At 45.7% G+C, this 26,651-nt stretch overlaps 1 protein-coding gene and 1 long non-coding RNA gene across 2 annotated transcripts in view; one reads left to right on the top strand and one right to left on the bottom strand.

Moving 5' to 3' along the window:
- LOC102559494 (ADP-ribosyl cyclase/cyclic ADP-ribose hydrolase 2) overlaps nt 1-26,651 on the bottom strand; it is a 113,503-nt gene that overhangs the window by 19,984 nt on the left and 66,868 nt on the right. The gene's annotated exons all lie outside the window — the stretch shown is intronic.
- Nucleotides 13,316-19,245, top strand: LOC109281238 (uncharacterized). The gene is made up of 3 exons (XR_002087828.2): nt 13,316-13,584; nt 13,978-13,991; nt 15,328-19,245. It is a non-coding gene; the product is annotated as an uncharacterized LOC109281238 (long non-coding RNA).

The following is a 26,651-nucleotide window of genomic DNA, read 5'->3' as shown; positions in this document are numbered from 1 at the left end:
CCAACTTCAGTGAAATGCTGGCCTGTTCATTTGTGAATCGCGATGTGAGTTTTAGATCTACTCAGGACCATCTGTTCTGTTGGATTTGAGCAATGAATACTGTTACAAATATCAACCCACAGCTATTCTCAGCTGGTGTATACGCTTCCTAAGCTGCCCTTTGTGTGTGAAATTCCCTTTCTTTCTTCTTTGTTCTGATAATCACCAAATTGTTTAAATTTAAATCCATTTCTAATCCTAAATTTGGAGCCTTTGTTGAAAATTCACCTTTTACATGGTGCCATAATAAGTTATTAATATTCACAGTTTTATACCATTATCTTCTTTATTTTAATGCAAACTAAAAAAAAAAACACTTTGATTGAATGGCTCTAATATCTGCAAGTCCAAACTGAGCAGCTATCACCTTCATCCTTTCCTGACTTGTTGCTTCCTGCTCACTGCTTTTGTGAGTCCTTGTGAAATCTCTCTAAAGAAGGGACATGTTAAACATGGAACACGTTGCACAATTCATCACTATAGCTGGAACTAACTAGAATTTCCTTTCCCACCCTCAGACTTTTGCAATCTCTTCAGGAAGCATGAAGAAAGAGCGATTTGGAGTTGTATCAACATAACCAGTTTTTACACTGGTATAAACTAGAAGTGGGCAGATAACATGAATCCTTACACTAATGTATAGGGATCTACCTAAATCACTACAGAAATTTGCAGCAGTGGTACCTTTAATCTCACTCTCTTCATTGTGCCACCCTCCCATCCCACCTCTGCCACTGAGTGGCCAAGAGGCAATTAATGCTGCGATGTTTGCCTCTTGGCAGCTCAACAGCAGTGGCAGGGGGGTGGGGGCATGCAGCAAAACCGGTGAGATTTAGGTAGGACTTCCGCCAAGATTTAGGTAGGTCCTTACAATGTAACATTCAAATCCAGTGTAGAATAATCCCAGGAATAACTGGAATAACACTATACTAACAGAAGTCCCATTGCTTTAGGTGTCATCTGTCTGTTTTCATCCTGGGATAGCTGTTTACTCATTGTCAGCAAGTTATTTACCTGCTTCCTTGCTGCTCAATGGCAAGTCACTGTAAAAGGGCCTTCTGTTAGCAGCTGCCACAAGATAGATACTACTTTGTCCTCTTTGGAATGTAGTATAAATAATTAAAGTAAGAGTCACCTGTCCAGGTCCTAAGCCCTTTTGCCATTGTAGAAGTCCCCTCTTGGTCTTACTGAAGCCATGTTAGTGCAAAAATGTCACTATCATCGTCATCACTGGGTAATGATGGTGAGAAATTATTATTACTCATAATGTGCTTCTCCATCACGAGATCTAAAGGTAGGTTTAATTTAATAGCCCAGATGCAGACTGACTTAAGAAGAGTTGCAGGGGTGTAGGTTAAGAAGAGTTGAGTATTTGTGAAGGAAAGACAGAAATTTCATGCAGACTTTTGTAAGATTCTTTCCTCTAGTGCTTTCAATACAACAAGGAAAATTCCCATTTTGCTGCCAAAATGAAACAAGAAATTGCAAGGCATATTCTGAATAACAAATGTGTTTTAAGATGATAAGCAAGGGTTCTGAATTGGAGACATGCTGTACTTGCATAATGTTTGCACCATGCTGAACACTGGTTTATATAACCCTAAGAATAATGGGTGCATCAGCTGAGAGCTTTCATGTTTGACTGCTCCATATTGGAGTGCCACTATTACTCTTGTACAAGAAGAGAGAAGAGGTGGCACCTAGCTGTTTGTCACCAGAATTAATTTTGACAGCTTTATTCCACATAACTCCAGACAGTAGAGTATGTGTCAGCAGTTTACTTAATTGTTGTGTAACAAGCATTACTTTACTACCTTGTTGACTGTCCCAACATAAGTGGGCCTGTTCCAAGAGTTGGAAACATTTCAGAAACAGTCTCAGATAGTGAGGAGTTATAGGCTAGCAAAGAGCTGCTCTGTGGTTGAGTGTGCTTCATCATCACACTTCCCAGAAACACCTGCTCCCTAGATCATCACTGTGCAACAGAAAGTTGTCACACCCCTTTCATGACATGATCCAGCTCCATCCTAAACCTAGTTAGGTTTGATGCTCTCCCCACTACTACTGGGAGGCTGTTCTGTTACCCAGATTAGAGGTAACCTTGTGGGTAGGCTACTGATAAGAGGCAGAAACAGGTCTATAGCCCAACCTTTTATTTGCTTGCATTTTAAAACATGAAAACAAACATTTATCCCAAAGTCTACCTTGCTACCTGCAACAGCACCACATAGATTCACACCTACACCGGCTGGGGAGACTTGAGAGGTGGGAGGAGGGTGGCATGCAGATTGGCAGCAGATCTTTTTGAATCTGCTGAGTTCTCTAAATTTCCCTCCAGCCTACACCCAATATTTATATATGGTTGGTTTTAATAGTCTAATAAATTATTTCCAATTTGGATGTATTTAAATGTCTGTTTCACTGTAACTTTTGGAACTGAACCAAACCAGATCTCTTGTAGACTTGGAAGGTGCCAATTAGTTGGGATTGATATCCTTGGGAAAGAGGGAGTGTTTCTTATCTCCTTTCTTTCCCCATTGTGGAATGCTGTTCCTGTTTCTTCTTTACCTTACTTTATGGTATTCTGTGCCAAGGCTGTTTTGTTTTTACAAATTATCTAAGCATTATAGCAAAATAACTTCTAATACATTTGGTTACCATGTACTACTACTACTATTTTAAGGTAAAGCTATGATAAAGTGTATCTGGATTACTTAATGTACGGTCTTCCCTTGTCTGATCCCAGCTGTCTTTCCTGCTTGGTGCAGGGGGCTGGACCCAATGATCTTCCAAGGTCCCTTCTGACCTTACAATGTACGAATCTATGAATCTCTCTTCAGGCCTTGTGCTTTGTTTAATTGTTTGATGGTTTCCTTTACTTGCTGACCAAGTTAATGGTCACTTCTGCAAAGGTTCACACTATCGAAACTCAGAAACCAGCTCTGGACCTTCTGTTTAGCAACACTTCTGCAGCTTAGCCTAGCCCCCTTGAAAATGGCCAAGGCTGGCAACAGTTCCATCACTTTACTACCATGATAGAAACTTTCCAATTTCTAGTTTAAATGGTCACTTTATACTCTTTGTGCTTGTGGCAATGTTGTCCTTTAGCTTAAATAGTTTTCCCTCCACAGTATTTACCCTCAAGATATAGAACGAGCAATTGTATCTCCTCTCACCCTTTGTCTTGCTAGGCTTACCAAGTCAAGTCCTTTAGTCTCCTCTTGTATGATCTCTATTTTCTAATCATTCTAATGGTGCTCTGTGCACCTATTCTGGTTTGAATTAATCTTTCTAGAATATGAATGATAATATTCCGGAATAAATATCCCCAACACTTGGTATAGTGGTACTAATATTCTGTAGCTCTAGTAAAAATAACCTTTATTAGTACATCGCTATTTCTAATCAGGAAAATATTAAATAAGATTGGTTACCAGACCACTGTTCGAGGAAAGTCAATTAGTGATCTGTTTCTACCTGGTATTCCCCTTTCAGCATAATCCATTTGCCATCTCCCCTTTTTCCACATCCTTACCCACCTTGCAATGTTTGCATTATCTTCAGGGGTGACGCATAGGCGGTGCACATGCACCCCCCGAATGTGGTGGTCGACCTCCTGGAAAGAGGCAGCACTGACAGTGTCAGTGGTGCCTGCGGGCGGTCGCTGGTTGCCACCCAGCTGTTGACACCTCCGGTGGCAGCTGCAGGTGGTCCACAGTTCCCGTGGGCTGCCGCTACCAGCGGTGGCTGTGGGTGGTCGCCATCCCTTGGTTGGTGCTCGCCACCCCCACCGCCAACAGACATGGCGGCGGCTACGGGAGCTCCCTTGCCACTCTCCCACTGCCACCATGCCCCCCGCAGCCACTGAGGACATGCGCCATTCATGATTATCTTCTTCACCTTAACTAATAATTTCTATGTGCTGCTACATCCACATGCTTTACTGAAGACCAGATAAATTGGATCTACCACACTTTCTTTGTCTATAATAGAGGTTATCTTCTTATACACAGATAAATACTGATTTAGTCTGGCATGATCTACCTTTCATAAATTCACATTTTAGTTCATCCTGTTTTCTGTTTATTGTCATGTATTTAATGTTTTTCCTTTAATTATCTTTGCTTTGGCCGAAAGCATTGCATATTGTTGAGGTAAAAATAACAGACCCTGCAGTCACTTGGGACACATTTTCCTTGTCTTAAAAATAAATACTTCATTTGCAATTCTCCAGTGAAGTGGCACCACTGAATCATTTATTTATTTTATTTTATTTTATTTTATTTTTTCTGAGATTATTGCTATCAGACTCTGACATGCCAGGTTTTTTTTTCAGAATAAAAAAGGATGCTGGGCTATGCTATAGATCTCCGGAGTCAGATTTGACTCCAAATGGAGAATTCTATAATATTATCAGAAACTAGCTCCCAGGAATTGTGTTAGTATGTGAAACTTCTTAAATTCCCAGATAGACTGGAGAATCAATGCTGTTTATAATGGGAGGGCCCAGATATTCCTGGAAGTGACATCTAGCAGATCTCTTCACCAAACTGGCACCACAGGGAGTTGGTCATAGCAGATAATGTTGGACTGGCTGATTATGCCTTGTCATACTTTCCATTTAATGTCAAGCAAAATACAGGTCTGTAATTTCAAAAGGAGCAAAAATTAGCTTCCTTTACTCAGTTAGTAAAGTCAAGTGGACCAAAATGCTCAAGGATTTGGCTCTAAAGAAAGCTCAAAATCTCTTTAAATCAAAGATATACAAATGATCTGGACTTTGTATCCAAAGCAAGGGAGGAAACTTTTAGGGAGCAGCTTCAGACTTAGTTGAATTAATAAGCACCTTGGAAAGAAAATTAGAAGAAGATATTCTGTAAGGAATGAAGAAAGGGTTAGTCAGCAAGGAAAGCTGTGGTAGCATTCGCAAAGCACAGGGATAGGGTCAGACTTGCCAAGTCAGGCTGGGTTAGACCTTGCAAAGGAAAGTAAAATAAATAGAAAAATATTCATAAGCCATATCAATGAAAAGAGAACACAGGAAGGAAGTGAGTCCATTTGCAATAAGACTGAGGTTAAAATGAAGCAATATCTACGTATAGTCCAAAAATTAAATGATTAAGGATGATGATATTGAACATTGCATACAAGGGAAGATGGTTAAGGAGAAAGTGTTTCAAACAGCAACAAAAGTGGAATTAAAACTCAAACATTAGAATCCACTTGACTTAGGGAATTGTGACAATCTCTGTTGCAGAATTTGTTAAGAACAAATTGCAAAGGAAACACTGAAATACAAAGCGTTCCAGGGACAGCTCCTTTTCACCTCTCCTGTAAATTACAGCATTGCACTGTCACATCATGACACAATGTTGCAAAATGATCATGTTGAATCAGCCCAGAGGGACAGGCTAGGAATGTTTCAGGGAGAAAAAAAGGTAACGGAGCCACAGGCTGGAAGGAAAGTGATTTGAAAGACTGCACATTGGTAATTAGATTATTATGATGATGAAGGCCATACTTTAGATACTTAGTGGACAGATGATAACATTACAACACTCAGACGCATGCTGTCAGTTTATTCATATGCACTTAGTTCAGAGTGCTTGGGCAGGACAGTGTTGCAGAACTGTTTGTTGGTCCCTATTGGGAGTATAGGGGGAATTCTTTCAGGCGTTGACATTTGTGTACCAGCTTTTTACATTTTTATGATCTGCGTTTAGGGAATGCCTGAAGTTTCAAGAGAAAGGGGAGTTTATGATCCTTTCTGCATACTGCAAAATGGTTACTGTGCTCAGCAGTTTGTGAGGTCTATGGTTGTGCAAATAAGAATGGAGTTACATTGGTGCAGTCTGGCAGCTCTAGCTGCGTAGTGGATCTCATTCAGCCCGATGGAAGGAGACACAGCTCAGGCCAGGTGGGATGGTACCTCTTATTTTAAGCACTAAACTTCAGAAATGTAAATAAGGGATTGTGATGATGATTTCCATTTTAATAGTTCCTTATTAGCCCTAGTTGTCCAAGCATTACCTGGCAAAGGCAATAATAAGACTATTAAATTGGGGACATCCTAAACTCTAACCCAATAGCATAAGTAGAAAAAAAAATAATTATTTTAATACTGTGCTGTCACATAATGACAATGTGTCAATATAATTATGTTAAATCAGCCCAAATGGAAGAGTTGTAATTATATTTCAGAATGGTTATGCAAACCTATCACAGGCTGTAGGCTCAGGCTCCAGCCCAGCTGCAAGCAGTAATGCTAATTGCAGGCTGCTCAGGAGGACTGGATCAGCTGAGGGAGATAATTAGCAGCCACCAGAAGTAAAAGGCTTCCAGGAAGGGGAAGCCAAAGAAAGACTTCCAGAATAAACCATAGGGCTCTAGGAGAAGAAGCCAGGGAAGAGATAGATGAACAGAAGGGGGGAAAGAATGAGAGTAGCTCGGCCAGTGGCTGCAATACCTGACAAGGGACTCTCAGGTTCTGGGAGGAGACTCAGGTGCAAGACTGGGAGCAGCAGCACCATGGCGGGAAGCTGAGTCACAGACAGCCTGAGAAGAAAGACTACAGCAGGAAAGGAGCAACAGCAAGCCACTGGCACCTTCTCACAGGCTGAAGAGGGCTCATATCTATAAGTTCTTTATGGTCTGTGTTTGGGTCAGAGTTGAGGACTCTCTGATATAGGAGGATACCTGTATAATGGGCAAGCCCTGGGAATATAGACTATATAGTCTTTACAGACTATTTTGAGCTGAGCAAATCCCTGAACCTGCTACAGCCTGTGTTTTATGTTGCAGGGATCAGCTGGGCCATAAAAGATGGTGGTTGGAGATTAGAATAATAGAAAATTTAGGGTTGGAAGGGACCTCAGGAGATCATCTAGTCCAACCCTCTGCTTAAAGCAGGACCATGCCCAACTAGAACATCCCAGCCAAAGCTTTCTCTAGCCAGGTCTTGAAAATCTCCCAGGATGGAGCTTCTACCACCTCTCTGGGTAACCTGTCCCAGTGTTTTACTACCCTCCTAGGGAGAAAATTCTTCCTAATATTGAATCTAAACTTCCCTTGCTGCAACTTGAAACTGTTGCTTCTTACTCTGTCATCTGCCACCACTGAGAACAGTCCATCTCCATCCTCTTTTGAACCCCACTTCATGTAGTTGAAGGCTGCTATTATCCCCTCTCAATCTTCTGATCTTTACTCTAAATAAGCCCAGTTCCATCAGCTTCTGAGAGTCATGGGCCCAGCCCCCTCATCAGTTTTGTTGCCCCCCCCCCCCTACTAGACTCTTTCCATTTTATTCAGCACTGGTGAGGCCAAAACTGGAGCACAGTGTTCAATTTTGGGTCCACCACTACAGCAAGGATGTGAATAGAGGAGAAGAACCACTTCCCTGGACCTACTGGCAACACGCCTACCAATGCGGCCCAGTATGCTGTTAGCCTTCTTGGCAACAATGGCATCAATAAGCCACTAACTGCTGGCTCATTCAGCTTATTGTCCACTGTAACCCCCAAGTCCTTCTGTAGAGCTGCTGCCCAGCCAGTCACCCCCCGGCCTGTACTGATGCATGGGATTGTTCTGTCCCAAGTGCAGGACTTTGCACTTGTCCTTGCTGAACCTCATGAGATTCCTTTTGGCCCAATCCCCCAATTTGTCTAGGTCATTCTGAATCCTACCCCTACTGTCCAACGTATCTACTACTCCCACCAGCTTGGTGTCATCTGTGAACTTGCTGAGGGTGCACTCTATGCCATTTTCCAGGTTGTTGATGAAGACACTGAACAAAACCAGCCCGAGGACCAACCCCTGGGGTACTCCAACTAGACATCAAGCCATTGATTACTACTCTCTAAGCCCAATGCTCCAGACAGTTTTCTGTCCATCTTATAGTCCATTCGCCCAGTCTGTACTTACTTACTTTGCCTGTGAGGATGTTCTGGGAGACCTGTATCAAAAGTCTTGCTAAAATCAAGGTATACTACATTCACTGGTTTCCCTGCATCCATAGAGCCAGTCACCTCATCATAGAGGGCAGTCAGGTTGGTCAGGCATGACTTGCCCTTTGTGAACCCATGCTGGCTGTTCCTAATCTCCTTTTTCTCCTCCAAGTGCTTCGAGATGGATTCCTTGAGGATCTGCTCCCTCACTTTTCCAGGGACTGAGGTGAGGCTGACTGGTCTAGTTCTCTGGATCCTCCTCTTTCCCATTCTTAAATATGGGCATTATGTTTGCCCTTGTCTAATCATCCAGGACCTCTCCTGATCACCATGAGTTTTCAAAGATGATGCCCAGCAGCTCTGCAAACACATCAGCCAACTCCCTCAGCACCATTGGGTGCATCCCATCCAGCCCCATGGACTTGTATATGTCCAGCTTTTCTTAATAGTCTCTAACCTGTTCTTTTGCCACTGTTGGCTGCTTACCTCCTTCCTAAACTGTGTTGTCAGGTGCAGTAGTCTGGGAACTGACCTTACCTATGAAGACAGAAGTGAAATAGGCATTGAGTACTTCAGCTTGTTCTGCATCCTCTGTCACAAGGTTGCCTCCCTGATTTCAGTAAGGGGCCCACACTTTCCCTGATCCTACTCTTGCTACCAACATGCTTTTAGAAACACTTCTTGTTATCCTTCACATCCCTTGCATCCAATTGCACTTTGGCCTTCTTGACTTCATCCCTGCATGCCTGAGCAATACTCTTATACTTCTCCCTAGTAGTTTGTTCCAGTTTCCACTTCTTATAAGCTTCTTTTTTGTGACTTTAGTTTACTGAAGAGTTCCCTGCTAAGCCAAGCTGGTCTTCTGCCATACTTGCTAGTCTTCCTGCACATCGGGATGTTATGTTCCTGTACTCTCAGTAAAGATTCTTTAAAGTACAGCCAGCTCTCCTGGACTCGTCTCTCCCTCAGACTGGCTTCCCAGGGGATCCTGGCCATGAGTTTTGCCAAGTGAGTTAAAATCTGCTTTTCTGAAGTCCAGGGACCTTACTCTGCTCCTCTCCATCCTTTCTTTCCTCAGGATCCTGAACTCAATCATCTCATGGTCACTGCTGCCCAAGTTGCCATCCACTGCTACATTGCCCACCAATTCTTCCCTGTTCATGACCAGCAGGTCAAAAAGAGCACAGCCCCTAGTTGGCTGCTCCAGCACTTGTACCAGGAAGTTCCCTCCAACGCTCTTCAAAAACTTCCTGGATTGCCTGTGCACTACTTTATTACCCTCCCAGCAGATGTCAGGGTGATTGAAGTCCCACATTAGAACCAGTGCTTGTGACTGGGAAATTTCTTCTAGCTATTTGAAGAAAGCCTCATCCATCACTTTGTCCTGGTCTGGTGGTCTATAGCAGACCCCCACCATGACATCACCCTTGTTGCTCTCCCCTCTGAAAGTCTCTGGGCTACGGTCACCAGGCCTTTCTCCAGTTTCATATTGCAGCTCTGAGCAATCATATGGCTTTTACATACTACACAACACTTCATCCTCTTCTCCCCTGCCTGTCCTTCCTGAACAGTTTATACCCATACAATCATGCGAGCTATCCCACCAAGTCTCTGTTATTCCGATCACGTCAGTTTCATCATCGTGCAAGGACTTACAATTCTTCCTGCTCACTTCCCAGGCTCTGTGCATTTGTGTACAGGCACCTGAGGTAACTAGTTGATTGTCCTACTTTCTCAGGATTCAGGAAGTATAAGACAACTTCCTCTGTTTCCTCTTCCTGCTGGCTCTTCCTCCAAGTCTCCTGCTTCCCCACGTACCTCAGGGCTTTGGTCTCCATCTCCTGGTGAACCTAGTTTAAAGTCCTCCTCACTAGGTTAGTGAGCCTGTCTGCAAAGATGCTTTTCCCTCTCTTTCGTCAGGTGGATCCCCTGTATTTCGAGCCATCCTTCTTCTTGGAACAACACCCATGGCCAAAAAAGTCAAAGCCCTGCTGGTGACGCCACCTGTGCAGCCAGGTGTTGATCTTCAGGATGCACCTGTTCCTGCCTGGGCTCTTTCCCTTGATTGGAAAGATCAATTGAACTGCAGGGTTTGCTCCTTCTAACATGTAAAACATTTTGACCTTTTTAAAGTTAGCACCTGGTCTAAAAGCCCCTGTGTATCACAGACAAACTAAAAGGCCATGGTACCAGGAAGAATTCAGAGATGGCATAGTTCAAAGGTAACTGCAAAATGAAAGGAAAAATGCCTGGTAAGTCAGTTGTGAAGACTCATACCCAGAAGATGGACCATTTTCCATTGACTTGATATGAAGATCGGATTTTTATTCCTAAAGCAAAGAGTTAACTAATAGATACAGTAGAAAGCATTCTAGGAATGGTGTGTCTGTGGTCACAATTACTGCAGGATAGACGCTACAGGACTTGCCAAAGCATCTAGCTGAATCATGAAGTCCAGACTTTGAATTCAGTTTTCTAGTACAGGTACTCCTCACTTAACGACCTACCTGTTTAACGACCGCGCGGACTTATGACCAGCTCTCTGAGCAGTCGGTATTGTACGAAACGTATTGTGGAAACAGCAGCGCGGCGTCTCAAGCCAAGGCACGCAGTATCAAGGGGCGGCTCCTCACTTATCGACCAATTCACTTAACGACCTAGTCGCAGGAACGGAACTCGGTCGTTAAGTGAGGAGTGCCTGTATTTGAAAATGCATATGGCTGGGATCAGTGCTGGATTGTGTGTTTTGTATTTGCATAGATCACATTTAACATCTAAGAGGATAACATCAGGAGGCAACAAAATTAGGCCTCTCACCTGGGAGGGACAGCTACATTTCTATTCATGCTAACAGTGTCAATTGAATTTTTGGCTTCTAGTCATCTCCCTAGTTCCTGTTAATTTCTCTCCACTCCACAGGTGTTAATGACCACCTAACTTTTTTTTCAATGCTCTTGATGTTCCAGTGTTTTAAACTATCCTTCCATCCTTCAGTTTTACCCCCCCCTCCCCCACACACCTTTTTTTAAAATCCTAGATCCACCCATGGGCAAGTCAGTGGTATATAAGCTGTTGAAGAAGCATATGCCCAGAGTGTCTATACCTTAGTGCAGCATGAGTTAAATGGCATGGATCAAAGGATGAATCTGCCCTGGAGTAGCATAACTCCAAGCTGCATAAGGAGTGTTTTAAACCAGCTTCAGGTATTAATATGTATTGTGCAGACAATCCAGAAGTTAGGAGCTCTAGGAGCCACCCAAAATTGCTATTTAAAATGGCCCTTGCATGATAATTTTGGGCAACTCCTTGAGGTCTTAACCCCCGAACTGTCCACATATTAACACTTGTTATGCAGCTCAAAGTGATGCCACTTCAGGGCAGGGCAGTTATCTCTGACTTGTGCTACCCAGATCATTCCATTAAGGTGTAGCCATTCCTCATAGATAGATATACCATCCAAAAGGAAGTCCTCAAGCATCCCAGGATCTCTCACGCCCTCACCCATAGAGAAGGGATAGAAGCCTGGCTGGCTGCAATTTGAGTCTCATCCCAGCAGGTAGAACTGCTAGGCAGTTTGCTCAGCTCTACAGGCATATCTAGGCTTCTGCTTTGAAGTAGGCTGTTGTCTATAAAAGCTCTTACCTCTCTGAATCGGTTTTTAAGGTGCCCCCCTCCCCTACTTTCTTACACCTGGAATGGAAGCTCAGGAATCTTTCTTACCCCTAGAATGGCATCTTTTGTACAAAACAAGAGAAGCTACTAGTGCACTGGTTAAACTGGGTTGTTTAAGACCAGGCATTAGTGAATGCCTCAACCACTGTTCTAGGGGTGTTTGTGAGGTTCTTCTTTGAGGGGAGGGAGGTAAAAAGCTTTGAAAGGTTCTGGTCTTGTTTCAAAATCAGTGCCACAACTTGGAAAACTTTTGCTGAATGGAGTTCTCATTTGTTTAGTCCTATTTTTAATAAAAGTATATTTTTATTTTTAACTGAATAAATATATTCATTTTGTATAATTAAATTAAAATAAAGTACCCAAGGATACTTGAATTATTTTTAAGTCTAAATATATTTAAGACTTAAGATGCACATGTTTACAAAGAGAGATTCTTCCAAATATTGTTTGTTTTGTTTTCAGAAGGAAAGTTGGAAAATTGCTGCTATAGATAAAACTGAGTAGACACAGTAGGAATACTGTAAGAGTATCTCAAGGTTTAAGACTTGAGACCTGATTCTGCAACCCTTTCTCACATGTGAATTGAAAAGGCAGACTTGTTTCCTTTCTCTTACTTGAGGCAGAGCAGGGGGAGAGAGGAGGCCTGGAGAAATAGCAGGAGAGAGAAGCCTATTTCGGTGTGGTGGTGGGTACTGCTGAATACACCATCAAATGAGACCTAAAATTTAAAGCTGATAATTGTGAGAGATTTGCTGTGACATTTGCAGTCAATAGATAATAGCAAGCACATAGCATATTCTAGGATTGGCCTTATGTCTCTGAATTTTGGATAGAACTGTTAAGTAGCTTTTGGCCATTAATTTAGCTATTTCTATTCATCCATCTTTTTTAATGAAGATCTCATTCATCTGCCAAAAGGAAGTTGGGGCCAAGGACACTTTCATTAACATTTGGCCACTCAAATAGCTGTTAATGTGCATATTAAAAAAGAAAAAGAGAGGCAAGTCTCTTCAACAATGTATCTTGTGGATCAGTATATGACTTTTCGTGGCTAAGCTTGAAATGTTCTTCCATTTGTAACTAAATGCAAGAGAAACTTTAGGAGACGAGATCAAATTATCTGGAGGCTGAAGATAATGAAATTTTTCATATTTTTTCTATTTTCCAATGTCCTTTCTTTTCTTTATACTTGGATGTATGGAAACAAGCTCATTTCTAGTACAATGAAATAAATGTATATGAACTTTCAGCAGGGACAAACTTGGTGTTTCATTTCCTCCTTGAACAGTATATGCTATTTTGTTGGTTCAGCTCTGGAGTGCAGCCAGGTGTGGAGTGTAGGAGCTGAGGATACCCTTATGTTTTGTGAGAGATCCTCCACTTCAATCAGAAATGGACCTTGGTATATTATGAAAACACTGGGATGGTGGAACTACCTTCAAATTCAGTTGCACACAAAAATACTCCAGTGTCCTGCATTCCAGGTTTTTGTTCTGAACTAGCATGCCTCTGTGGGCATGGTTCAAACTGATAAAGAAAACAGGAGGACTTTCTATATGAGCCTATGGCACAAATGCCAAGTACATGAGACCCCACAGTCTGTGCTCCCCACCCCCAGGAAGAGGGGGCCATGACCACCCATGCCTACTTGGGTGGAAGAGTCCCAAAATGGGAATATCAAGCCCTGGTCCTGTGCTACATGACTCCAGGACAGCATTTGTCCCAGACTCCCAGTATCATGCAGTGATCCAGGTTTTCCATTCACCATGGAAAAATGCAGGAAATGGGTTTCTTCTTGCAGGCTGGCACAGTTCTAGCCTGCAAGGGGCTGCAGGGGGTGCCACATGCATGTGTGCATGCGTGCACAAGAATGTGGCCAGGAATTCAGTCCCAGGCAGCAGTCGAGAGCAGCTCCCCCAGCTGCCTGCAGGTAAGCTTTATGGAGGAAGGTGGAGGGAAGATTGAGGAACCCATGGTGAGGGAGGGAGTGGGGCAGGGGCTGGTCCCCTTGCTGCTGCCCAGCCAGGGTGGGGCCTGGGGCCATGATGGGGAGCAGGAGAGATCCATGGGAAGATCATCCAGGGGATTGTAGGGGCTAGCTCCCTGCTGCTGCATGCCTTCCTAGGGAAGGAGACATGGTGGGGCACATGCCTCCTCAGACTTGTGTGCAGGGTGGGGGCAGATGCAAGCTGCACACTGCAGCCTTGGGGCTCCCTGGCCTGCTGCCATCTAAAACTTTGTGACTATGGCCGGTAAGCTTGGTTTTCTTTTCTTTTTGTTTGTTTGTTTGTTTTTTCTGACTGATCTCCCTGATGCTCCTCAGTAACTTCAGGCAAGGTAACTAAGTTTTTTCTGTTGTTTTATTAGATATGCTAAACTTGTTGCAACAAAGTCAAATTATGGCTTGTAGGAGCAGGCTGAAAACAAATGTCATAAGCAACCTGTGCTGTCAATGGGCAGTACATTGAGGGTAGAATTTTATCTGCGATTTATTAAACTTTCAGGGTCAGCAGCAGAACCTTACCTCATTTAAATGAGTTAAGTTCTTGTGTAGGAAATCTGGCCCTCACTTAAAAGAGTAGTTTGTTGCATTTGATATCTCTTGGGCTGGGAAAATGCTTGTAGGAGCCCTTAGAGTGGCTTATTCTTTTTCTTTTTTTTTTCTTTTATCATTTGTGAATCCAGTGACCAAGGTTGCACACCCGGCTGTTGCCCCTGGTCACAGATGTTAGGAATGAAGTTCCTCACCTAAATGATTTTAGAAATTTGACCCTTGTAGCCATCATTAGGCTTCCAAGTTTAAAATCCCATTAACATGAATGGGGACAGCTCTAAGAGAAGTGTGAACTTTGGTTTGACTTTTTGGACTGGTCACTTCACATGCAGAAGAACTTGAACTACCCTTTTTAATGACAGATTGTGTGCCAAAGGCTTTCTCCATCGCTGCCTAGACTTCTATATCAAATGGATCCAAGGCTGGATCTGGGGTGGGGGGGTGGGGCACCCCTCCTCTTCTGTTGTGCTCCACCTGCACAATGAGGTCTCTGAGCTCCTGGCTGGTCAGCGCAGGCTCCTGCCTGTGCACAGAGCTCTCCGAGTTCATCAGCTGGTCAGCATAGGCTTTTCTGCATGACTAGAGTCCAGGGGGGTAAGCACTGCAATCATTTGAATTTGGCACAGGAAAGGTGGGCAGAAGAGGGCAAATTGTGTTAGGGCTTACTCCCCAGGGTTTGGAGCCTGCATTGAATGGGCTCATTGAACTTGAAAGCTCATTGAGCATGTGCTACACAGCTGAATGCAGTGTGGCTGTACCGCTACATTGGTTTCCTGGATCTGCCCATTCAGATCTCGTAACTCTCAGAGGTCTCTCCCTGTGCTAGGTATCTTGCTGTGGTTGTGGGTTAATAGTGCCCTTGAAGATGAGTTTTAGCTTATTTTGAATTGGGTCTGATAGTGGAGAATGTACATGCCTGTCGCACAGAAACTATTAACCACATTTTTAAGTATTATTACCCTTGTGTTTTATATTGAATTGCACTCTAGGCTGCACACAATGCTATTTTTCCCCTATGCATTTTAAACATTTATTTTCTTGCACCTTTGTGCCTCACGATAGATATGAAGCAGTCAAAAACCCAGTTAAACTAGATGTATTATTCTTCTATATTTTCAGCTTCAAGGCTCTGCTAAGTTGAATTCAGAGTGAACATTGCCACCATGTGGGAGAAAGGAGTAACCAGGAAAAGTAATGCAAAAGAGACTATTAAGCTGTATATTCTTCTAAATCCTATATGAAAGTTAGGAGAGAACTAATTTGGGCACTTGTTAAAATTTGCCCTTAAAAACCAGTGAGTGCATACACCAGACAAAGTTGAGGCTTCTTGGTGATACAATCAGAAATAGGGTGTACGTGTTCCTGCGAAACGGTGCATAACTTAAATTTGCATAAAGCGAACCTACTTTACAATGTAACAAACAGGGATACAGTCCAAAACCATGACTGTACTAACTCCTAGACCCATTTCTACCACTCTTACAAGGCAATTTTGGTACTCGCCAGCGACAGATGGTACACACAAGCACAGGGTGATGGTGAATGTTACCGTAACGGGGATGGCAACTACAGAAACACATATCGCAGACAACGAGTGAGGAGCACAGATCCATACAGGAGACTGTATTTTGGTGCACATCACTCCCACCATGCCCTGCACAAAGGAGCTGACTGAGAGCTTCCATCACACTGATCACATAAGAGTGAATTTATCTCGCATATCACGAATTTTTGGTATAAAAAGGGTCATCGCATAAGAGCAAATTCGTACATACAGAACCTGCATAAAACAAGGGAAACTTGTATTTGTGCTAAGTACTGTGGCCAGTCAAATAGCTTTTCAGTATTGACCATGCAAAAGTACTTGTATCAGTTGCTCTTAGTAAGTGACAAGCAGAAAGAAGAAAAGGAACAAGGAAGAAACTTGGATGAAGCTGGGTTGTGACTCCTGATATTCTTAAAGATTTCATAGACTTTAGGGCTGGAAGGGACCTCGGAAGATCATCGAGTCCAGCCCCCTGCCCAAAGGGCAGGAAGTCAGCTGGGGTCATAGGATCCCAGCAAGATAAGCATCCAGTTTCATCTTGAAGGTGTTCAATGAAGATTAACTTCTATCCACCCATAGGGGAAAATATACAGGCTTGTAATCTTGGAATTTAAATTTATCTGAACAACTTAAATCCTTTCAGTTTACGGCAGTTGACTTTTCTTGGCTGTGCTTGTATAACCATCGGTCCCTGTTAACTGGATTGGACACCAGGAAAAAAGGCATTTTAGTAATTGAGTCAAAGGCAAAGACCCAAATATCTGAATTGAAGAGAAAAGAATCCTGGCAATGTTTCTTGGGTGTGGGAGGCTGATTTCACTGCAGTGACTAACTATCTAAATGCCTAAATCAGGAGGAACACTGGGGCCATATTGTCCCTCATATCTGGAATACCTACATACTCTTAAATAAATGCACAGAGATAAAGACTGATGGGGAGTACATTTCCACTTCCTGGTCTTATGGATTTCATGTACTTTGGTCCCAATCTTGATCTAAATAGGAACCTAAAGGCTAATTATGAGTTTGGTGTATGGTTTCTGGATGATGATTGTAGAACAATAGTAACCATGGGTGCCTATTCATATGTCCCAGGGTGGGGGAGGAGGCATTTTAATTAGACCTGCAGTGTCTCACGTATTCAGTATCCTATGTTTCAAAATGGTAGCAGGGGCACTTTAACTAAAGCTCACTGAAGCTCACTGCCATTGTGAAACAAGGGATACTGAATACACGAGATGCTGGAGCATTCTGATTAGAACACCGCAGCGTGCTCAATTAATTGAATCTGTTCTGACATGTTTTAATTGGAACACATCTGAGCATGTGCAAAAATGCCCCGTTATGTCAATGTTGCTAGGGATATTGACACGAAGCTGTAGGAACTAGTTCTCATACTAATGGAAAACTGCTGCACACAAGCAGAATCTTCTGCTGGCCAGTCTGAATAGGTTAAAATGGCTGTGTCAATGGCTCCAGACTTCATAGACAAGACCCTATCTATGCTACTTCCACAGTTGTCATCAGGACTGTTACAATACCAGTATTCTCCTAGTCTAGTTTCTTTACACATCCTTGGGAGGGGCAGGGGTGCACTTTAATTAAAGTGCTCACAACATCTTGCATTCAGTTTCCCTGTGCTTCAAAATGGCAGCAGGCTTATTTTAAATAAAGTTAATTTGCTCTTTACTTAAAGCACCCCTGCCACCATTTTGAAGCATGGGGGCGCTGAATACATGAGACTTGGATGCTGCTGGAGCTCACTAATTAGCACACTCCAGTGGACTCGATTAATCTAGTCTGCTCTGATGTGCTGTAAGAGTGCATCAGAGCAGATTCCCTGCATGTGTACAGGCATCCTTAGTCTTTAAACGCAGATTAAGAACAAATCTCATGGAAAAACTTTCCTAATTGTAAGAACAGTAAGCTAATGGAACAATCTGCCTAAAAAATTGAGGAATCTCTTTCATCAGAGGCTTTCAAGGATGGGCTGAAAAGGCATATGGGACAGTTTAGGATGTGCACACAGGTTAGACTAGATGACCTTTTGGGGGCCCATCCAACCCTATGATTCTCTCCTAGTTCTAAAATATGGCTAAGACCATGTCTAGACTCCAAATTGACAGAAGGTTGCAACTGTTCCTTTAAAGACACAAAGTGAGGGCAGTTTTCTCAAAGGTGATGAATCAAGCATGTTTAAGTTGGTATCTCACAGACTTAAAAAAATTTGATTATAGTGTATTACAAAATGCTTCTATTTAGGAAAGACAAACTAAATGGTAACTGGAATGTCTAATAGTATTGGGTTGTTGATTGTATTTCTCTGTTTTCCCTTAATGAGTAGGGTTTACGATGGACTAATTTTATGGAATTGAAACACTGCCAGAACGTGGACATACAAGGAGTTTATGCAACAAATGGGGAGAGTTTATTGACACAGGTGAAGGCAATGTCAGTAAGTAGAGAGCTGAGGGAACAGACTCTGTAGGTCTAATGCTATTTTATACTAGCTACTTGACCTTGTTTGGCCACACAAAGAATAAACTAGAGATCACCCATACAAAAGTGCCCATAGTAGGGGGATAGTGTTGTGCTCACACCTCTTCTTCTGGGATGCTGGAGCTTGGTCCTTCCCTAGCAGGGCAGACTTGGCAGCCAGGGGTGGATTAAGATTCATTGGGGCCCCGCAGCTGGCCCTGCCCACAAGTCTACACTGGAGCTGGTGCTGGGGGTGCAGATCTGCTGCCCACTGGGTACATGCAGCACAAACTGAGCTCTGGGGGTGGCCTCTTGCCCCACGGCAGCTCAGTCCAGCTGTAGCAGCTCCCGGCAAATGGTGCCCAGCAGCCATGGCCTGCCACATCATGCACACCCTGCCCAGCTGCCAGTTTCATCAGGCAGGGACCCCTGGGCCTGGGCCCAGCTGGCCTGTGTGTTAATCTACCTATGTGTATGAATATATATTGTATATATAATTCAATCAATGTGTTTGAATCTATATATCAATATATTTGCATTTGCCAGAGTAAGTCTGACCAGTAAACCTGACTCCTCACATAAATAAAACTTGGTATGTGGGCCAGATGTGCATACCTACTAAAAGATGGGAGGGGGAGATGGTTTTACAAGGTGTAGGATAGTCCAGTACCAGGATGATGAGGCTGGAATGGGAACAACCAGGTCAGGATGTGAAACAAGCCCATGGTACAGGATAGTTTGAGATGTTAAAGATACAGATGAAATGGAATATGTAATTTGTTTTCACCCTTGTATAAAAGGAGGGTTAGAAAGTATAGGAACTTTGTAGCAGCCTGGGAGATGCTGCATGGTGTTGTGCTACCTTGTTACAGATACAAATATTAATTAATTCCTTGTCTGTTGTACTTGTTAGACCAAAATGTGTTAGGGCTGTACTTGTATACAATAAACCTTGCCAAAATCTTTGCCACCAAACTGAACCCATGGTTGTTCTTTAAGACAAGACTGGTGTACAGATCTCCTGGCTACAACATTTGCTAGCACTGCAGTTCCTGAGACTTCAACACTAACAGCATATCAAAAACACCTGATGAGGACCATAGCAACTATGACACTGATAACACCTGACAACACTGGTGACCCTGATGTGAAGCCTAGAATAGTACCTGTAAATGCAAGAGTGAGAGAAGCATCCAAATAGTTAAAAGAAAACCACTGAGTCCACCCCTGCTCACAGGAAAAATAGATCACCTAGCTTTAATGAGGTCATACATGGAATAAATGGGGAAGGTTCCCGATTTAACAGGAAATGTACAGCAAATGCAGCCACAGAGTCCTTCATAGATTTCATAGATTTCATAGACATTAGGGCTGGAAGGGACCTCGGAAGATCATCGAGTCCAGCCCCCCGCCCAAAGGGCAGGACGTCAGCTGGGGTCATAGGATCCCAGCAAGATAAGCATCCAGTTTCATCTTGAAGGTGTTCAATGAAGGCGCTTGAACAACCTCCGGCGGCAGGCTGTTCCAGACCTTGGGGGCTCGGACAGTAAAGAAATTCTTCCTTATGTCCAGCCTGAAACGATCTTGTAGTAGTTTGTGACCATTCGTCCTCGTCATCCCTTGGGGCGCTCTGGTGAACAAACGTTCCCCCAGATACTGGTGGTCACCTCTGATAAACTTATAGGTGGCCATCAGATCACCCCTGAGCCTGTGCTTTTCCAGGCTAAAGAGCCCCAGGGCTCTCAGCCTGTCATTGTAGGGTCTGCTTCCCTGACCTCTGATCATGCGCGTGGCTCTTCTCTGGACTCTCTCAAGCTTCTCCACATCCTTTTTGAATTGTGGAGCCCAAAACTGGACGCAGTACTCCAGCTGCGGCCTCACTAAGGCCGAGTACAGGGGGAGAATGACGTCCCGGGATTTGCTTGAGAAGCATCTATGGATGCAAGCCAGCGTTTTGGTCGCTTTACTAGCCGCAGCATCGCATTGCAGGCTCATGTTCATCTTGTGGTCAATGATGACCCCCAAGTCTCTTTCTTCCATAGTGCTAACCAACATAGCACTGCCGAACCTATAAGGATGCTGCGGGTTTTTTTTCCCAAGGTGGAGAACCTTGCATTTATCGGCATTGAACACCATCAGATTCTCATCCGCCCACTTGCTGAGCCTGTCCAGGTCAGCCTGGATCATCTGCCTGTCTTCTGGTGTGGATGCTTTGCCCCAAAGTTTGGTGTCATCGGCGAACTTGGCCAGTCCGCTTCTGACTCCAGTGTCCACATCGTTAATGAAGATGTTGAACAGTATGGGTCCAAGGACAGAGCCCTGGGGGACCCCACTGGTCACAGGACACCACGATGAGTGACTTCCATCAATTACTACCCTCTGGGTCCGACCCCGGAGCCAATTTTCCAGCCAGTGGATCGTGGGGGACCCAAGGCGACAATTGGCCAGTTTCTCCAAGAGACAATCATGGGACACCAGATCGAAGGCTTTTTTGAAGTCAAGATATATGACATCAATCTCATCTCCCTTGTCCAGGTGATAGGTCACCTGGTCGTAGAAGGAAATGAGATTGGTCAAGCAAGACCTACCTGCAACAAACCCGTGCTGGCTATCCCTTAAGATGTTGGCGTCGGCCAGTCCATTAAGGATAGCCTCCTTAATAAACTTTTCTAAGATCTTCCCCGGGATAGAAGTCAGGCTGATGGGCCTATAGTTAGCCGGATCCACTTTCCTCCCTTTCTTGAAGATAGGCACCACGTTGGCCTTCTTCCAGTCTTCGGGCACTGCACCAGAGCGCCAAGAGTTTTCAAAGATCCGCGCTAGAGGCTGGGCTATGATGCTCGCCAGCTCCTTGAGTACCCTGGGGTGAAGATTGTCAGGGCCGGCTGACTTGAAGGTATCCAGCTTCTCAAGATGTTCCTTCACAAAGTCAGCATTAATGGAGGGCAGGGGATCACCCTCACCCGGACTTCCCGGCCCTGTAGCGGGCACGGGCGTCCCATGGGGCTGATGAAAGACCGACGCAAAGTACCTATTTAATAGGTTGGCTTTTTCCTGGGCGTCAGTTGTCAGTTGCCCCATCTGGTTCAGCAGGGGTCCAACGTTGCCCCTGCTTTTCCTCCGGCTCCCCACATATCTGAAAAAGGACTTTTTATTGTCCTTGATGCTCAAAGCTAGCTGGAGTTCAGTTGCAGCCTTGGCTTTCCTGGTCTGCTCCCTACAGGACCGGACCAGTGCAGAATAATCCTCCTTGGAGGTGACTCCCATCCTCCATCCTTTGTAGGCCTTTCTTTTTAGCCTCAGGAGGTCTGCTAGGTCCCTGGAGAGCCAGGGGGGCTGCTGTCCCCTCTTGCTGCCTTTCCTCCGAGATGGAATAGACTTAGTTTGGGCATTGAGGATCGCTCCCTTGAGGAGCAACCACTCTTCTTGAACTCCCCTCTCCCTGTGGTCACAGTCCCTTAGGGCCTCACTGACAAGCCTCCTGAGCTTGTCAAAGTCAGCTTTCCTGAAGTCAAGGACTTGCGTGTTGCTGACTGACTTGCCAGCTTTTCGGCGGATGGTGAAGGTGATCAGCTCGTGGTCGCTGTCACCCAGCTTCCCATCGATCACTAGGTCGCCGACTAGGTCCTCCCCAGTAGCCAGCACCAGGTCGAGCAGCGCTTTGCCTCTCATTGGCCCATAGACTTCTTGAGTCAGGTAGAGGTCATCCACGCACGAGAGGAAGCTCTGCGACCGCTCAGATTTTGCTGAGCGATCCTCCCACGAGATGCCTGGGTAATTGAAGTCACCCATGACAACCATGGTCCTGGAGCAAGCTGCCTCAGCCAGTTCCTGGGCAAACTCCTGGTCTAACTCAGGACTTTGGGTGGGAGGTCTGTAATAGACTCCCACCATTGTGTCCCCTGTGCCGTGTTCCCCACGGATTTTAACCCAGAGGGTCTCCAGCCGTCCACCCTGGTCGCCAATATCGGCTTGCAGGGACGCGTAGCTTTCCTTAACATAGAGAGCTACACCCCCGCCCCTTTTCTCTACATGATCCCTCCTGTACAGGGTATAGCCATCTATCCCTGTGGTCCAGTCATGGATGGAGTCCCACCAGGTCTCCGTGATCCCTATGACATCGTAATTGTTTGTACTGAGCAGGAGGATGAGCTCCTCCTGCTTATTCCCCAAACTCCTGGCATTTGTGCACAGGCAAGCAAGTGCCCCCTGGGGGGCTCCTTCCTTGCCCACAGATTTTGCCAGGGCTGGGGCTGGGGTGGGCTCCCTTGAGTGCCGTGGTCCGCTGGCTTTGCAAGGATTGTTCAGCGGGCCAGCAGTGGCGGTAGTCCCCCCGTCCCCCAGCGGGCTTAGTTTAAAGCCCGGTGGAGCAGGTCAGCCAGTCTGGCTGAGAAGAGCCTCCTCCCTAGGGGAGAGAGGTGGAGACCATCTCTTCCCAGCAGCTCGCTGCCTCTCTCGCCAAAGAGCGGGCTGTGGTCATGAAAGCCAAAGCCTTCCTGACGACACCAGCGCCGCAGTCTTTGGTTGACCACATAGATCCTCCTGTCCCTTCTCAGCCCATAGCCTGAGACTGGGAGGATCGACAAGAACACCACCTGTGCCCCCAGACCCTTAAGCCCTGCTCCCAAATCCCTGTAGCGCCTCATGACCTGGCTGGGAGTGCTCCGAGCCGTGTCATTGGTGCCCACATGAATAAGGAGCATGGGATAGTGGTCTGTGGGTTTGAGGAGCTTGGGGATCCTCTCTGCAATGTCCCGGATGCGGGCCCCTGGGAAGCAGCAGACTTGCCGGGCTAAGGGGTCAGGGTGGCAGATTGGCCCCTCCGTTCCCCTCAGGAGGGAGTCTCCCACAACAAACACCTTACGTTTTGTCTTGGGGAGAGCAGGGGCAGGAGTTGCAGTTAGGCCCATGTTGCCTGTGGGGGCCGGCAACTCAGCAGGCTCTGCTGGGGCAGCAAGAGGTGCATACCTGTTGCTCAGTTGTGGCGGGAGTGGGGCCTTGGTGCGGCGGGCCTTAGGGCCCTTGACCACCTTGGTCCATGCCCCTGGCTGGACACAGCAGGAGGTCACAGAGTCCTCCTCTGGCCTGGAGGGAGACTGTGATCTACCCTCTGCCTCCCAGGGGAGAAGGGCCTGGCAGTAGGAGTCTATCTCCTGCTCGCAGTCCCTGATGGCACGCAGTCTGTGGACTGTGGCCTGGAGCTCCTCCAGCTGGCGTGCCAGAGACCCCAAAAGGGAGCAGACCCTGCAAGGGGAGGTCGCCATGCTCCCAGGCCCCAGAGCCTGAAAAAGGGACAGGCAGCCCCCGCAGCCGAGAGCCAGGGGCTCCGTCTGCGTGGAGCCCGGAACCAGGGGCTCCGTCTGGGTAGCCGTCTCTGAGGTGCCAGAGGGGGGGGCCGCGGAGCCCGAGGGGACCCTCGGGGTGCGGCGCATGCCCATCCGTGTCATGCCTCTGGTAGGCTGGATACGGCTGGGACTGTCTACCGTGCGGGGTGTGCAGGCAGGGTCTGGCACCCTCCCGCACGCCCTCCCTTGAAACCAACCTACAGTAAATCATGTTACCTATGAAAGGAGGCACAAAACTAAAAGGGAAAGAGCAAGTGAACTTGCACTAGGGATTGATGCATTAAAGGTTAGAGAGAGAGAACTGCTTTAGTGCATAGTTTCTCAACCCGTGGTACATGAGACACAGGCACAGGGTATGCGGGTGCTGACAACCCCCATAGCAAGGGGGTGCTGCTGCTTCCCCCCCCACCACTGTTGGGTTAGTGTCCAGCTGCTCCCTCCCTCCCCCCCAAGCTGGCCACAGGTTGCTGCAGGAGGGTGAGGGCGGGCACACAAATACCTGCGCACTCCCCGACGACCCAGGCACAGGCAGGTAAGTTTCTTTCTTTATACTGCCTGGGCTGGAGGGGGAAGCAGACCGAGACCCCCACAGTGCAGGAAGGGCTGACAGTGGCACTGGGCGCTTGCAGGGGGCTCCAGTGATGGGAGGGGGGCTACTACCATCCCAATATTCACTGTAGCCCTCCCCAGCCTGGCCTGGCCTGGCACCTCCACTGAACACTGGGAAAAGCCCAGTACCCGTGCTGGCCCCTGGACAGCAGGGGTAAACACGCTTTTTGCTCTGATGCGCACACGCAGTGCCTACCAGCATGGAGCTGATGCCAGGACTGTGGAGCCCTGCATGACTGCACGTGCACTGCAGAGCAGAGATCGGGGATAGGATCTGAGGCAATGCAACTCTCCCTTGCTCTCTGCTCTGAGGCACACATGCAGTTGCTGGTATGAAACAGATGCCAGGGCTGCAGGTCCCAAGGCAGCTGTTTGCTGCCTGCCTGCTGCAACTGCCCAGAGCCCAGGCTGGCTATAGGCGGAGGCTGGCAGCAGCACTGGAATTTTCTGGGCTGCACTGCCTCAGGGCCCCCCCCATTGTCCGCTCTGAGGTGCATGTGCACCCGCCAGAGCCTAGAGCAGCTGGCTCTGGGTAGCTGCTACCAACCACACAGCCCAGGCTGCCTGCAGCAGGCCTTGCAACCTCCTAGCCGCCTGCTGGGAACATGGCTGGTATCAGCTGCCTCCTTGTCTGTCTTTCTCTAGCCCTCTTTTCCTCTCTCTCACCCTCTTTTTCTCCTCTCAAAACTATGAAGGCATTGCGTGATGCTTTAAATTCTTCAGTAATAATTTGGTATGCTGAACTGGGTTCAGTCCTCCTAGCTTCAGCCAGCATCATTTCTAGCCCTGATACATACTTGAGTTGTGCATCCCTGGTCTAAAAGGTGGCAACACTACCCATACCAGATCAGACACCTGTCATAGCATAGCCCTGTATACACAGCCCTTCTTCCAACATATGGCACACATTAGTCAGTAAATATAAGATCCTCTGGAAAAGTGAGTGTTGGGGTACTTATTAAAATTTTCAGAAGCTAGGGGGTACTTGCTACTTAAAAGGTTGAGAAACACTACTTTAGTGAATGCTGTGGGGGGACTCTCCAACCAAGACTGAATAACCTTCCAACCTGGATATGCAAATTTTCCCACTTACTACAAGCAGTGGGTGTTACCTTACAGAAGAAGCCTCTACCAGCATGGAGCTGCAATCTGGAGGTGGGGGAGGATTCCAGTCCACCTGCCCTCCCCTCCCCTCCCCTCCCCTCCCTTCTCCCCCTCCCAGTCTGAAGACAGCACTGGAGAGAGAGCTGGGCTACATCAGCTCAGCCCTGCTCCTGGTGCATGCTGACAGAAGTTAATGACGTGCTCCTCTTCAGAGTGCCTTCATCCAAATCCTCACATAATGAAGGTTCAGATTGTTGTGTGATCAGGCACTTTTAAGGTGCTCTCTAACTGTGCTTTTCTGTCAGGGCATGGCTGTAGCATGCTTCAGGGGGCCGACTGTGCAACAAAACGTCACTTCTGTCAGCACCCTGAGAGAAATTGTGTTAGACGCATTACTACCTGGTATGTCTGGATGAATGCACACATGGTGTGAGGGCAGAGGAAAAAAGTTACCAATGAGTAAATGGTAGGGAAAAATTTAAAACAGGTATTAAAGCATGAAGGAACTCCTTTTGATGAGCTACAGACCGTTAAAACAATGGAAAAATGAGGGACTATGTTATGTGCTCCAAGGCTGAGGCCAGGGTTAGAAGGTTAAGAAGTCAATAAAGGAAAAGATATTGGAAAAAATGAGGAGTAGATTCTCATGGGACAGTTAATACAAAAATATCAATCTTAAGGGAGACTTGGGAAAACTGCAGGCACAGCTATTAATATATGAAATTGGCAGAAATTAAAAAAAAAAATTTTTTGTTAAAAGGCATCTGTAACTGTGGCTGCTGCCTTTGTCAGGAATGAATGAACCAATTGCAACTAAACTGATAACACAGGACAGCTCTTCCCAAGATTCAGAATGTGCTTCTCACCTACCCATGACCTTAGATGTCTGAGGACACCATGCTCATATCTGAGTTGGGGACAGATTTGTAAATTTATTTTTAAACATGGGGGCAGAGATCCTCATTGTAAAATATGTGCTTAATATTTTTCTGTAAATATTATTTGTAAATTAATATGTATATTAATTTACAAAACTATTGTAGTAATTTTTACCACCTCCCAAATGGAAGCCTGTGTTTGAATAACCAGGAGATGAACAACTGTGATAAACAAAACAAAAAACACCTGTGTAATCTTGCAATGGAAAGTTACATGGAGCTGCATTGTTCAACCCATCAGTAGCTGAGACCTCTGATTTAACTTTTAGAGATTTTCTTGGAGGTATCGCCTCTCTGGTTTCTGGGATGTCTTGGGTTGGAGCAGAGGGAGGGATTTTAAAAAAAAATTATTATGCAAGGAACTTAATCAGTGTGGATGAGTTAATCCTAGAGTTGCATCATAAATGACAACTAAAGCTTTAA

Source organism: Alligator mississippiensis, chromosome 2 (assembly GCF_030867095.1).
Source record: "Alligator mississippiensis isolate rAllMis1 chromosome 2, rAllMis1, whole genome shotgun sequence".
NCBI classification, from domain to species: Eukaryota; Metazoa; Chordata; order Crocodylia; family Alligatoridae; genus Alligator; species Alligator mississippiensis.
Note: the sequence above shows the minus strand (reverse complement) of the source record. Positions and strands in the feature narration are given on the sequence as shown.